The 13669-nt window shown below is 40.6% G+C and overlaps 1 protein-coding gene across 3 annotated transcripts in view; it reads left to right on the top strand.

The window, feature by feature from the left end:
- The first annotated feature begins 11462 nt into the window (after positions 1 to 11462).
- palld (palladin, cytoskeletal associated protein) overlaps positions 11463 to 13669 on the top strand; it is a 175748-nt gene continuing 173541 nt past the window's right edge. For 2 of the 3 annotated variants that reach the window (XM_017687827.2, XM_017687824.2), the window contains exon 1: positions 11464 to 11709. The gene's annotated coding sequence lies outside the window, so the exon portion shown is untranslated. Of the gene's footprint in view, positions 11710 to 13669 lie in introns of all 3 variants that reach the window. The other variant, XM_017687836.2, reaches the window with a different exon arrangement.

The raw sequence follows: 13669 nt of genomic DNA, 5'->3' as shown, positions 1-13669 counted from the left end.
TTTTATGCCTGTAATTGTTCCTGCAAGGATGTGTCAGCAATGGCGTGACCTCTTAAAGTAGCCTTAACAGCGTTCCATATGGTGGCAGATGAAGTAGAGCAAAGCTGCTTGTCCTGCCAGTACTGGGATATTTTCTCTCTGGTTTATGAACAGAATGATTCCATATTTAATAATGAGGAGTTTAGCTTCCAGTACATTGATCTTGGTTTCATCATGTTAGCATCAATCTCCAGATACACTGGGCTACTGTCTGACAACACAACAGGGCTAATCCTACAACTTCTCACCACAAGCATAAGGTTGAAAGGTATAAAGAAATAGTCTAATCTGGAATATGAATTATGTGGATCAGAGGAAAATGTGTAGTCTTTAACTGTGGAGTGAAATTCTCTCCATACATCCACTAAACCCCAGTCTTGACACAAGAGCTTGAGAGTGTGGGAAGATTTTGGATTGGCCAAAGGTGCTGAAGATTTATCCAGACTAGCATTCAGTACACAGTTAAAATCGCCTGCTAAATGCCCAACACCTTCGCAATACTGACTGAATAGCTGAGCCATTCGAGTCTTGAGACTGTCTTCATTTAGAACATACATGTTAAAGATAGTGAGGTGCTGACCAAAGATAAAACCTGTGACCAAAATATATGTACCTTCTGGGTCCTACTCTTCTTTTTCATTAATAAAGGGGTTTTTTATTCACTATGATAGCAGTACCCCTACTATTGGACTACTGCAAGATAAATAAATTTGGCCGACCCAATCTCTCCTGAGTTTTAGATGCTCTGTGACTGACAAATGAGTGCCGTGCAACAATAAATATAATTTCTAATAGCAGTATCTAGTCGGAGTTGGTACAATGGTAGAAACATCATCAGGATTCTTCAATACATTTTCACATATAAATATTACAATATTTAATTTTTTTGGATTTCATAAGCTATAAACTCTAAACTATTAATTCCAGGATTTTTATTCAATATTTCACATACTAGACTGAACTAAATCCAGATAAACAGGACTGCTTATGCTGTTTGTAGTGAAAGATGCAGTTGTTCACTGTTCTTTAAGCACTGATAAAATCCAGACAACTGAACTCACAGGCATCACCAGCTTATTGCATAGAGGGATAAATCATTTCAGCGTAATTTGTTGTGAAAATGCGTCCAGCTTGACAGCTTCTACAGTTATAAATCGTAAGTTACAGGCAACACCATTTCTTTGTGACTTGACAGTTACACAAAGCAATTCAAACACATTTACTCCACTAGTTCAGTGATCATTTTCATATCTTTATATAAATCTTAATAGCGGCACGGTGGCGTGGTGGGTAGCGGTGTCACCTCACAGCAAGGAGGACGTGGATTCGAGTCCCTAGCCGGGCAACCACTGTCCTCTCTGTGAGGAGTTTGCATGTTCTCCCTGTGTCTGCGTGGGTTTCCTCCCAGAGTCCAAAAGTCGGGCCATTTGGACATGCTAAATTTCCCCTAGGTGTGAGTGAATGTATCTGTCTGTCTCCCCTGCGATGGCCTGGCAGTCTGTCCAGGGTGTATCTTGCTTTTCCCCTAATGACAGCTCGGCTCCAGCACTCGCGACCCAAAAGGAGAAGTGGCTTAGAACATGTGTGTATATCCATCCTTGTTCAAGGTTCTTTCCTCTACATTGTATAAGGTGAAATCAATCATCTGAAATCATGCTGTTTGACATGATTATGTGATTCATTATCATGTCAAATCAGATGAACTGTTGGCAGAATTCAATGAATTCATGCAATGGCTGGAACACAGCGAGATGTAAGGATCGGGTTTGAAAACAATTCTTGAGCCTTTTTACTGTATTTATGTTTATTCGTATTTATTCCAGTGTAATAAAGTGTTGCAAAGGCAAAGCACATTGACTACCACAATAAACAGTTTTTTGTATAGAGCTGTGACTGGGAAATGAACCCCTTAACAAGACAAAGTTTAACTACACCCTTGTATAACCTCCTAGTAAAAGCTCCTTTAGCTCACATTGAAGTCCCTATAGTGACTGAATAAGAAGCCTTGGTATGTAATAAGCTTCAAATGTTAAGCAATTGAGCAAAAACCTCTCTTATAATTTAACACACAAATGCCTTTTTATATTTATTTCTCATCCATGCAACTGCAGCAACTACAGTGTAGATCAGTGACATCATAATAGGCGACTTTCTCACCTGATGGACCGATATTTAAAACATTGTGATGTCATAACGGCTCTGACACAGATAAACTCCATACGCACTACATTCTCAAATCATTCTGTATTGAGGTGAGAGAGCAGACCAGCAGCACAATGAGCTGCCTCTGGTTTTGGTGTTTCAGAGGCCAACAGTCCGACTCGGACACTGAGAATAAGGTAAATGACGAACAACTGAAGAATGGAGGCAAAATCAAGAAGAAGAAAAAGTGGAGGACGAGAAAAAGTAAGGAACACCAGAAAAAAGAAAAGACGATGGATGTAGAAAAAGCAGAAAACCAAGCAAACCAACAGCCAGCAGCAGTAGAGAAGACGAGCAAAGCTCCACTCGTCCCAGCAGGTCTTGAGTCTGGCAGCTTGGGGAACATTTCTGCTGTGATGCCGGAGAAGACTGGAACTCCTCTACATGAGGATTTCCAAACCAGTGAAGATATTCCTGAAGCCAGCAGTGATCTATGGGATACTTCACTGGACCAGATTGAGGCTGAAGTGGAGGCCGAAGTCATTACACCACTAACATCCACTGACCCGGAAGAGCAGGAGGCAATCAACCAACCTCTGGGTAAGAAATGGAAGTTAATAGCTGCCAAAATGATAAAAAAAAACATGTCTAAAAACTGCTGATAATAATGCTAAGATGAATTACTCCAGTACTGACCACCAAACGTCCACATGAACATTCAATTATAAATATCAATAGAAAAAAGTTCCACAAGTACTACCAACATCACTCATAAAGCAACTCTTGTAACTGGAAAGTATTAATCTAGCGTTATTGAAAAAAAGGAAAATCAGATGATCGTTCAAACTGACCGTTCTTATTCACGTGAAAACAGAGAATGTGGAGCTGAAGATGACGACTGCTGAAGCAGAGGCAATCGAGCAGCTCATGAACATTTATCTGGATGAGACCGAGGACAGCATGGAGCAACATCTGGGTATGTACAGCAACTGAGCTGATGGCATAACATTAATACAGCAGAAGAACTGCTGATAAAAGGAATACAATAACAAGCTCACAGTCACAGAGATATCACTTTAAAATATTCAATCATAATGATACACTACAAGATATCTGTTCATTTTTCTAAAATAAAGCTGATCACATGGTTGTTGATTCTATAATTGTTGATGATTATATATGTTAAAGCAGGAGACGAGATGTTTGAGGCGACACTCACTGAAGCTGAGGTTGAAGCCATTAAACAGCTGATGTTCCTGTTCATTGATAAGATCGAGGCTGAATCGATGGGTGAGAAATAGAGATTAATAATATATAATAAACCCAAAATTACAGATTATTTTAAAATACTGATTTATGAAAGTAAACTGAATAATAAATATAATAATAAATAATAAATAATTAATAAAACTCTTCACATGATGTTCAAGACACGCCTATGATAGAATCTGCTCATTGACAGATTCCTTCACTTTACCATCACTATCGAGAAGGAATACCAGCTTTTGATGATGTTTAAAAGATTTAACAGAAGATCACCTTTTCTTTGAATTAGGATCTGAAGGGTTGAATGTTATAAACACTGAGTCTGAAGCCCCTACACTCAACATGGAGATGTATTTAGATGACATGTACACACCTAATGACCATCCTCTGGGTGAGTAGTGCAAATTAACACTACCTATCAAGAAGAAAATCACAGTTCATTTATCTAAAATAAAGCTGTTTACATGGTTGTTGATTCTGTAATTGTTGATATTTATTTATGTTAAAGCAGGAGACGAGATGTTTGAGGCGACACTCACTGAAGCTGAGGTGGAAGCCATTAAACAGCTGATGCTCCTGTTAATTGACAAGATCGAGGCTGAATCGATGGGTGAGAAATACAAATGAATAATGCATAATAAACCCCAAATGACACTGATTTATTTCAAATATTGATTAATAAAGTTATACTGAATATTAAATGCTTAATAAAACTCTTCACATGACATTCAAGACACTTGTAGTATTACAGGACTCCAATGCTAAAGAAAGGCATCAGATCATTCACACATTCCTTCACTTCACCATCACTATTCAATTATAGACCAGTAATATTAGCTTCTGGTAAAGTTTTATCAAGAATTTATAAAAAATTCGGTCTCTGATTTCTTTGAATCAGGATGTGAAGCTTCTGGAGTCAACATGCAGACTCATCTGGATGGACCAGTCACACTGGATGACCATCCTCTGGGTGAGTAGAGCAAATGAACACTAGATATCATGAAGAAAACAACAGTTAAACTGTTAAAAATGTAAAACAGTATTTAATATGACACTATCAGCACCTCCTCCTCCAACCACCATCTTCAGCCTTCACCAAATACTATTACATAATATTGCACACATAATACCAAATATCTGACTTACATCAGGATGTAATGAGTGATTCTGTCTCCTGCATGAAAAGATGTGGAAAAGACGTCTGATGCTGAAACAGACTGGAACTGCATTAAATGTCTGATGGCAGATCAGCTGACTGATGTCGAGGGAACAGTTGACCACAGTCTCGGTGAGTAAAAGAAAAACAGACACTGTGGACATAAGAAGCTGAACAACTGCTAATACTTTCAACGTTTGAAGCAGGAAATGAGATGCACAAGGTCACTGATGCAGAAGCAGAGGCTGATGACCTTAACAATCTGATGGACATTCAGCTGGACAAGACAGATGCTACTGTCCAACAAGCTCTTGGTAAGTGATAGAAACCACAATTTATTAAGAATGAAGCAGTTAAACTCTGGCTATGGAACCAAAGACCATCTTTAAACGTCACCCACTCACACCAAATAATATAAAACGAAACATCTCCTATTTTGGTCCATTTTGAAACATGAACATTTCAAAACTGAAATAATCAAATCACTTTGATTTTAAAATCTGATTTATTGCAGGAAAAGATGCCGAAATGAAGACGGATCCTGAGCCCATTAAAAGTTGGGCAGATATAATTGAAGAGACTGAAGGAACCATCAACCAGTCTGGTGAGTAAAATGTAGAGACGGCACTGATCTGATACAGGTGTCTGTATTTGTAATTAAACAAACATTTTAACACTGTAATGATTTAAATATTAGTTCTAAAGTCGTTGTTCCAGGTTAGATTATTTGTGAGCTTTGTTGTTGATTTCTCTGATGTTTTCTTCCAGCTGAAATAAAACCATTGAAGAACGACTCTCCTGGGAATGAAATCAAATCAAATCAACAAAAGAGAAAGACCAGGAGAGGAACACGCGGAAAGGGTCGGAAAATCAACTATAAAAATGGACCAAGAACAGAGAAATAGTGAACTACATAGTGAATACATAGAACATACATAGAACTAAATAGTGAACCCAGACTACACTAAATTCCCAAACTGTCGTCACCACTGAGCTGCTTTTCAGATGGCAGCTGAGACAGAAGAACAGCTACACAACCTGGAATCAGCCAGAAATGAACCCAATACCCTTCACCAAAGGTGTAGTCTCATCTTCAGAGTCTGACCAAATCAGACTGAGCCATAAAACTGCAATAAAAAACGGAAAAGCTGCTCAGGAGTGATGACTGTTTGGGAATTTAGTGGAAGGAGCTGGAGAACAAACTGCAGACTATGCAGCAAGTGAGAAGAGTCTGTTACTCTGACTTAACAACAGGCTGCTTCCTAAGGACCTATAATTTGGCGGAAGGAATTTCTAACATTGAAACTTATTAAATGACATTTCACACTGAAATGATTCATTTCTTACTTTATTTATTTAACTGTTGGAAAAAAGCAATAGAACAGTCGAGTGTTATCATGGCTGTGATGATCTACTGCAACCAAATCATAGCCGTGATGTTATTTCGCAATAACAACTCATGTTCTATTGCTTAATTAACACACCCTCTAAATGCATTGTTCACGTCATACATGTAAGTCATGAATAAAAAGAGAGTATCTGACTCTAGACTGTGCTGTGTAGTTAGACTGTGACAGACCTGTCTCAGTGGACATTCCTCTGGAACCAGCCAGATTGGCTTAGCCGTAATCAGTGGATTGTTGAGAAACGGGAATAGCTCGGCACTGTCAGAGCCCCAGGAGTGAATGTGATAAGGGGCCTTAAATAGAGCCCTGCTGCACCCCGTGGACTCAGGGTCCTGGCTGCACTCACTTTCAAACATCTCTGCAGTCAGTCATCATAAACCCGCAGACAGGCTCCCGTTTCCCTTTCTAAGTTTAACGAATGCTTTAAGGTCAGTCTACTTAAAGTCAGATCTAAGATCGGCAATAATATAAAGGACTCAAACTGGCTCTGGGTCGGCTTGAAATAGAGACAAATTCAGCGAGGGAGGTGAAGTGAGAACAGCATAAGACACGAGGGAGAGAGATGGAGAAAGAAGCATAGTAGTTTAATTGCACTACTACTCAAAAGTTTGAAAACAACATACTCAATAATGTAAAATCATGTTTCTTTGTAGATACATTCATTACATTAACACTAATAACAGTAAACTAGCAACTTTATTCTGTGACTTAACAGTCTCCTGTTCCAATAAAAGTATGGTGATCGTGCTGAATTCTTGGCACTGAAAATGTTTTTACATAACAGCTGTGAAAGTAATGCTTCTTGGAAGCCAGCAATTTATAGTCAAATTCCTTTAAAAAAAAGTGGCATTAAATTTTAGCAGGCCTGTTAATATTTTTGTTAAATGCATTCAATAATATCAGTGAATGCATTTTTTACCATGTTTTGTACCGTTTATGCACAGAATGTCTCTTAAACTGCAAATGGATATTTTAACTTTGCTTCTAATTTGCAAAAACACGTCATTCCCTGCATACTTTGTTAGCCCCCTTTTATCCTGTTCTTCAGTGGTCAGGACCCCCATGGACTCTCACAGAGCAGGTACTATTTGGGTGGTGGATCATACTCAGCACTGTAGTAACACTGATGTGGTGGTGGTGTGTTACTCACTGAGCTCCTGAGATTGACCCATTCTTTCATTAATGTTTGTAAAAGCAGTCTGCAGGCCGAGGTGCTTGGTTTTATACACCTGTGGCCATGGAAGTGATTGGAACACCTGAATTCAATGATTTGGTTGTGTGAGTGAATATGTATAATTTCCAGCAAAATGAGCAAGTATTGAAGAGTCGTTATTTGAATTTGTGCACATATGGTATATTATCGGCTACCTTCTTCAAAGGTTTGTGATGGTCTATAAAATATTTAGCAGAGGATCCTCTGGGATTTATGATTTTGACTATTATATGCTAACGTGAAATGGTAAATAATTGAGAATAATATTATAATGCAAACTATTAGATGTTACATTTTAGTTAATATAACTCTAACATGAACTCTAAACTACACCTAAAGACTTTATGGTTTATGAGCAGGTAAGCACAATCTTGTGTACGTATATATATATATATATATAAAATGTATATATATGTTTGCATACAGTACTATGTGAAAGTTTTAAATTACAAATTTTAAACAATTTACCACAGCAGTGAGTTTATCACAAAATAAATTAGAATAAAGTCATATTCATAATTCAAATAAATATAAAAACAATGAAAAAAAATTCTTGACACCTTCATAGCCATCACAGAGACTTGTTAATATAATCAATTACATCATGACCACAGTTTTACTGAAGCACTGATTGGTCAAACCAGGAGTTGCTTTTTAACTACATATAATACTGGACTTCCTCGAGGAGAGGTTTGAAGATGTTGTTAAACAAACACTAAACAAACACACTAACATCAAGATGAGAAAATCACTATAGTTTAGTAACTGATATAGTTATTGTTTTTATATTTATTTGAATTAGGAATATGACTTTATTCTAATTTATTTTGTGATAAACACACTGCTGTGGTAAATTGGTAAATTGATCAAAAATTTGCTTAGATGCCTAAAACTTTCACATAGTACTGTCTGTAAACATTATATACATACACACACAGTTTATTACATATATATAGGTAACATCTAATAGTTTGCATAATAATATTATTCTCAATTATTTACCATTGCATGTTAGCATGTAATAGAGTCAAAATATAAATCCCAGAGGATCCTCTGCTAAATATTTTATAGACCATCACAAACCTTTGAAGAAGGTAGCCGATAATATACCATATGTGCACAAATTCAAATAACGACTCTTCAATACTTGCTCATTTTGCTGGAAATTATACATATTCACTCACACAACCAAATAATTGAATTCAGGTGTTCCAATCACTTCCGTGGCCACAGGTGTATAAAACCAAGCACCTCGGCCTGCAGACTGCTTTTACAATCATTAGAGAAAGAATGGGTCACTCTCAGGAGATCAGTGAATTCCAGCGTGGTACCGTGATCGGACGCCACCTGTGCAACAAGTGGAATTTCGTGAAATTTCCTCACTACTAAATATTCCACAGTCAACTGTCAGTGGTATTATGATAAAGTGGAAGCGATTGGGAATGACAGCAACTCAGCCACGAAGTGGTCGGCCACGTAAAATGACAGAGCAGGGTCAGTGGATGCTGAAGCGCATAGTGCGCAGAGGTTGCCAACTTTCTGCAGTCAATTAGCTCAAGAACAGCATAGAGAGCTTCATGGAATGGGTTTCCACAGCTGAGCGGCTGCATCCAAGCCTTACATCACCAAGCGCAATGCAAAGCATGGAATGCAGTGGAGAAAAGCACTGCCACTGGGCTCTAGGGCAGTGGAGACGTGTTCTCTGGAGGGAAAAATCGCACTTCACCGTCTGGCAATCCGATGGATGAGTCTGGGTTTGGCGGTTGTCAGGAGAACGGTACTTGTCTGACTGCACTGTGTCAAGGGTAAAGTTTGGTGGAGGGGGGATTATGGTGTTGGGTTGTTTTTCAGGATTTGGGCTCGGCTCCTTAGTTTCAGTGAAAGGAACTCCTAATGCTTCAGCACCAAGAGATTTTGGACAATTTCATGCTCCCAGCTTTGTGGGAACAGTTTGGGGACGGCTCCTTTCTGTTCCAACATGACTGCACACCAGCACACAAAGTAAGGTCCATAATGGATGAACGAGTTTGGTGTGGAAGAGCTTGACTGGCCTGCACAGAGTCCTGACCTCAACCCGACAGAACACCTTTGAGATGAATTAGAGTGGAGACTGCGAGCCAGGCCTTCTCATCCAACATATGTCTGACCTCATAAATGTGCTATTATATATATATATATATACATATATATATAAAACCAAAAACAGACAGAACCAAACTAGACAGGGACAGAAGCTGGGACAGGACACAAGACCGGCGCATGGACAGGAGCTGGGGCAGGGCATGGGAGAGGCACAGGAGCCAGAACAGGAGCAGGAACGGAAACGGAAAAAGGCACAGAAATGGAAGAGGGAGCAGAGACCAAAGGCACAGACACAGAAACGGGCACAGAAGCAGAAACAGGCACAGAAGCAGAGGCAGGAATGGGCACAGAGGCAGAACGTGAGACAGAAGACAAGGGCACCGAAACAGGAACAGAAGCGGGAGGAGAATGAGGATGAAAAACGGAGGGAGGACAAGGAGGCACAACAGAACAAGGGAAACATGAACGCAAGACAGACCACGCAAACGACCAAAACAGAAACCGGAACAGAACAGACACCGGGACAGAAACGAAAGGAGAGACAGAGACAGGAACCACCACAGGAATGATAACGGGCACAGAAATGACAGAATGGAACAAGACAACACCAGGAACAGAGGAGGGCAAAAATGAACGGACAGACAAAGCAGGTGACACAGAAGCAGACACAGGAGGAACAGGGGACCCATGGGGAACAGCAGACACAGGAGGAACAGAGGGCCAACGGGGAACAGTAGACACCGGAGGCAAAGGCGGGATAGGCAGGAAGAAAGAAGTTGTGACGTCCACGGAGGCAGGCAGGCCTGCAGCGACCTCCACGGGGGCAGGCGGGCCTGCAGCGACCTCCATGGGGGCAGGCGGGCCTGCAGCGACCTCCATGGGGGCAGGCAGGTCCAGAGGTGTTGCGACTGGTGGCACCCACGGGATCAGGCTTGCCGCTGGGTGCGCCCACAGGATCAGGAACGCCGCTGGGGGCAGCCACAGGATCAAGAACGCCGTGGGGTGCGGCCATGGGATCAGGAACGCCGCATTGTGTGGCCACAGGATCAGGAACGCCGCAGGGTGTGGCCACGGGATCAGGAATTCGGGCTGGGAACAGCTGCTCCAACCTGGAGGAACACACAGATACAGGACCCTCTCAGCCGCTCCCAAAGCTCACTTGAGCGATGGGATGCTCGCAGTGATGCTTGAGAACGCACCAAGAGTTCTGTATGCACCTTCAGTCTCACCTCGACTTGCACTGCAGGTTGCTCCTCCCTGCAGCGTTGGAGGTGGACCAAGGCGCTTACCTGAGCTCTTGTCGTCCATGTAGAAGACGGGACGGTCCTTCGCCTTCCCACAGGACAGACGAGACGCTCGTGTCCCCTTAGCGGCAGGGGATTTGCTCTCACTGGCGTGGTGACGTTGGGACGGAAAACACATGGGCTAAACCAAAACACAACAGAACACATGGACAGGACTGGGAGGGGCCAATCGTGACAATATGTTAACTTATTTTCACTTAGAAAATCAACAGAACTATTTAATACAAGCCTGACTTGAATGATTTGGCTGATTAGCTTTCTTGTCTAGTATCCAGCTTTACTTGGTAGCTTCCAGCTGAAGACAGACTCAGCTCGAGCTCAGCTAAACCACTGCCCTGTGTTGTTGCATCTGTCAGAGGTTGCGACGTTTGTTGTGTGCATAAGACCCACGACTTGTCTCAATAAATGCATTTCCTGCTCCCTTTTATTTGCATGTAGCCAACCGATGAACATGCAGCCGACACACATTCGTTTTCCTGCCATAACATATGATCGTGAGATCTGATGACTGGAAGAGAATTAAGTTCAGTTTAAATAGCCGTGATCGCAGCTGGACATTCATGTAATAATAGCGACAGGCCTGAAAGCATCACGGATGCCAGAAGGTTTTGTGTGCATTATCAACAGCACACACACTTTTGTGCGTGTACGTGTCTGCAGAACGCATTACTCTCCTCTGTGGGTAGGACAGTGATGCATGTATGTTTTTGTGATGTTTGCGAGTGAGATGCAGTACACCCTGGAGGCCTCTCTCTCTCTACCCCCAGCCCATCGCCCCCCTTTCCCTCCCACCCTCTCTCTCTGGCTGTGAAACTTGAGCCAGGGGTCCAAATTTAGCGGCGCCGGGCGAGTGGTCAGGACGCAGGACAGATGGGACAGCAGGCCACTCTGCAGCTACTGCACAGCACCCTGACCGGCTCACCGTAGAGCGCTCCAGCCCAGCTACGGAACAAAAAAGAGAGAAAGCAAAAGGAAGAAAGAAAGACAGAGGTACACTGCTTTACTGGTACGAGACGCCCTTTTTACCTCCCTGGCACACATTACTTCAGAGAAACTGGAGTATTCAGGCTGGGACAGAAGTTTGTGGAAAAACGTTTAGAGGTAAGCGAAGGCTATTTTTTGTTTTTAGGTCAGCGGCATAAAAGTCCAACAGTAAAACAAAGTTTTAAAAGAAGGACATTCTTTGTAGAATTTAAGAAGAATTGTATTCCACTTTCTTTATTGTAACAGAAGCTGAACGTGTGATACTGTAGGTTTTTAGTGAATTAGTAGGAGTGTAAGGTGTGTTTAACTCGTTTGAGTTTAGTAGGTCAGATTATAAATTGTAAGTATGTGGTCAGATTATAAAATGGAAGTATTTAAATATGCACAGTTTGTAATATAATTCATTGTGCCTAAAAAACATGCCTGTCAAATTGTCAGTCACCTTTTTAGATTTTGTTACACAGTTGTTGATCTGTCAATCAAATTTGTGTTCCACTATATATTATTCAGTAGTGCTGCATAGATGCTTTCGTTTCCACATAAATAATGGAGTCAAGTTTGAAATGAGTGTGCGTGTGCATGTCTTTTCTTCTGTGGGTGGGGAAGAGTAGGAAAGCTGTGAGACGTAGCCCTCAGGGATTAAAAATAACAACAGCTGGCCTTCAGGTCGCCATGCTGGAGAGAATGTCACACCGTCACATCTCTCTCTGCACACACATACAGCCTCTCTTAGCTTTACTGTGAATACTTCAGCCTGTATCAAATATTAATGCGAATCTAGAGGTTATGTTTTGTGTTTATAAGTACTAGAGCAAATGAAGAGGTGATACTAGGTACTAGCTTTGCTTGCTTGGAGGCAAATACTGTATGCTATGTGGGCCCCGGTCTAGAGTGGTGTGCAAAAGTCAGAGACCACCTTGAAGAAAAATAAGTGGAAAAAACAGGACTTCAAAAAATGATTAAATGATAGAGATTAAAATGACATTCCCAACCAGGTGAGGCCTGGTAAAGCACCACAACTATCACTGTCAAATAAAGAGTATTTAAAGCATTCATGTTTGAGAAGGAGGTTGACAGCCTTATCCTCCATCCTTACATTATTAACAGAAAGCTCAGCGCTATGGGTCTGAAAGGATGTGTGGCTGTCAAGAAGCTGTTACTGAAAAGAAAAGAAAAAAAAGATAAAAATGAAGAAAATTTACAAACCACACAAAAAAAGCTACTGGTGTTCTCAGAACAATGGACTGACCAATCCAGACCTCAGCATCACTACATTTCATTACAATCAATGCATTTGGATTATTTGGATTGTAAGAAGCAGAAAATACAACCAACTTCTAAGGCTGAACTGTGGAAAAATATGCCTGCAGATTTCTTTGAAAAGGATTTATAATAAAGGCAAACGGTGGACATATTCAGTTGTTGAGGCTTCTGTGTCATTCTCTGTTTAACATGTTTTTCTGTTTCTGTACTGGTGCATAAAAGGGAATAACTTTATAAATATATAACTTTAATAAATGAAGGGTCGTTTCTGACTTTGAGTCAAAGCACTTAAAGTAACTATAACAAATAAATAACTAAAAAATAAATATGAGCAAACATGAACATAAGTAGAGCATAGTTATATTTATTTTCAGCACAGTAAATGCACAAGAGAAACTAAAGAAAGGTGCCAAAAGGGTTGAGATGTTGTGTCCATATATGTCCATATAGTACATTCACGAAGAGGGTTCTTCAAGGGACAACCTTGTTACAATAGAATAACCCTTTTTGGGGTTATATAGAACCCTTTTCAAAAAAGGTTCTACAGAACATTCTCCATCAATTAAAGAACCATTTGGCGATACAAAGAATCCTTTAATCATGCAAAGGGTTCTTGGAGTGTTCATGGAACCATTTTGTTTACCAAAGAGCTATCGCTTTTAAGCGTACCTGTTAATGAATGGTTGTGTAAAGATTTTTTTTTTGTTATATTAGATGTGCAAGTGTGACAACAATTTTTAAGAGCCCCTAAAAAGCCCCCACCCCCAAGCGTACCAAATTCCTTTCTTTACATGACCAGTTTCTGTCTCATTGG

The sequence above is a fragment of the Pygocentrus nattereri genome, chromosome 4 (genome assembly GCF_015220715.1).
Source record: "Pygocentrus nattereri isolate fPygNat1 chromosome 4, fPygNat1.pri, whole genome shotgun sequence".
NCBI lineage: Eukaryota > Metazoa > Chordata > Actinopteri > Characiformes > Serrasalmidae > Pygocentrus > Pygocentrus nattereri.
The sequence above is the reverse complement of the archived record's forward strand: the minus strand, read 5'-3'. Positions and strand labels throughout refer to the sequence as shown.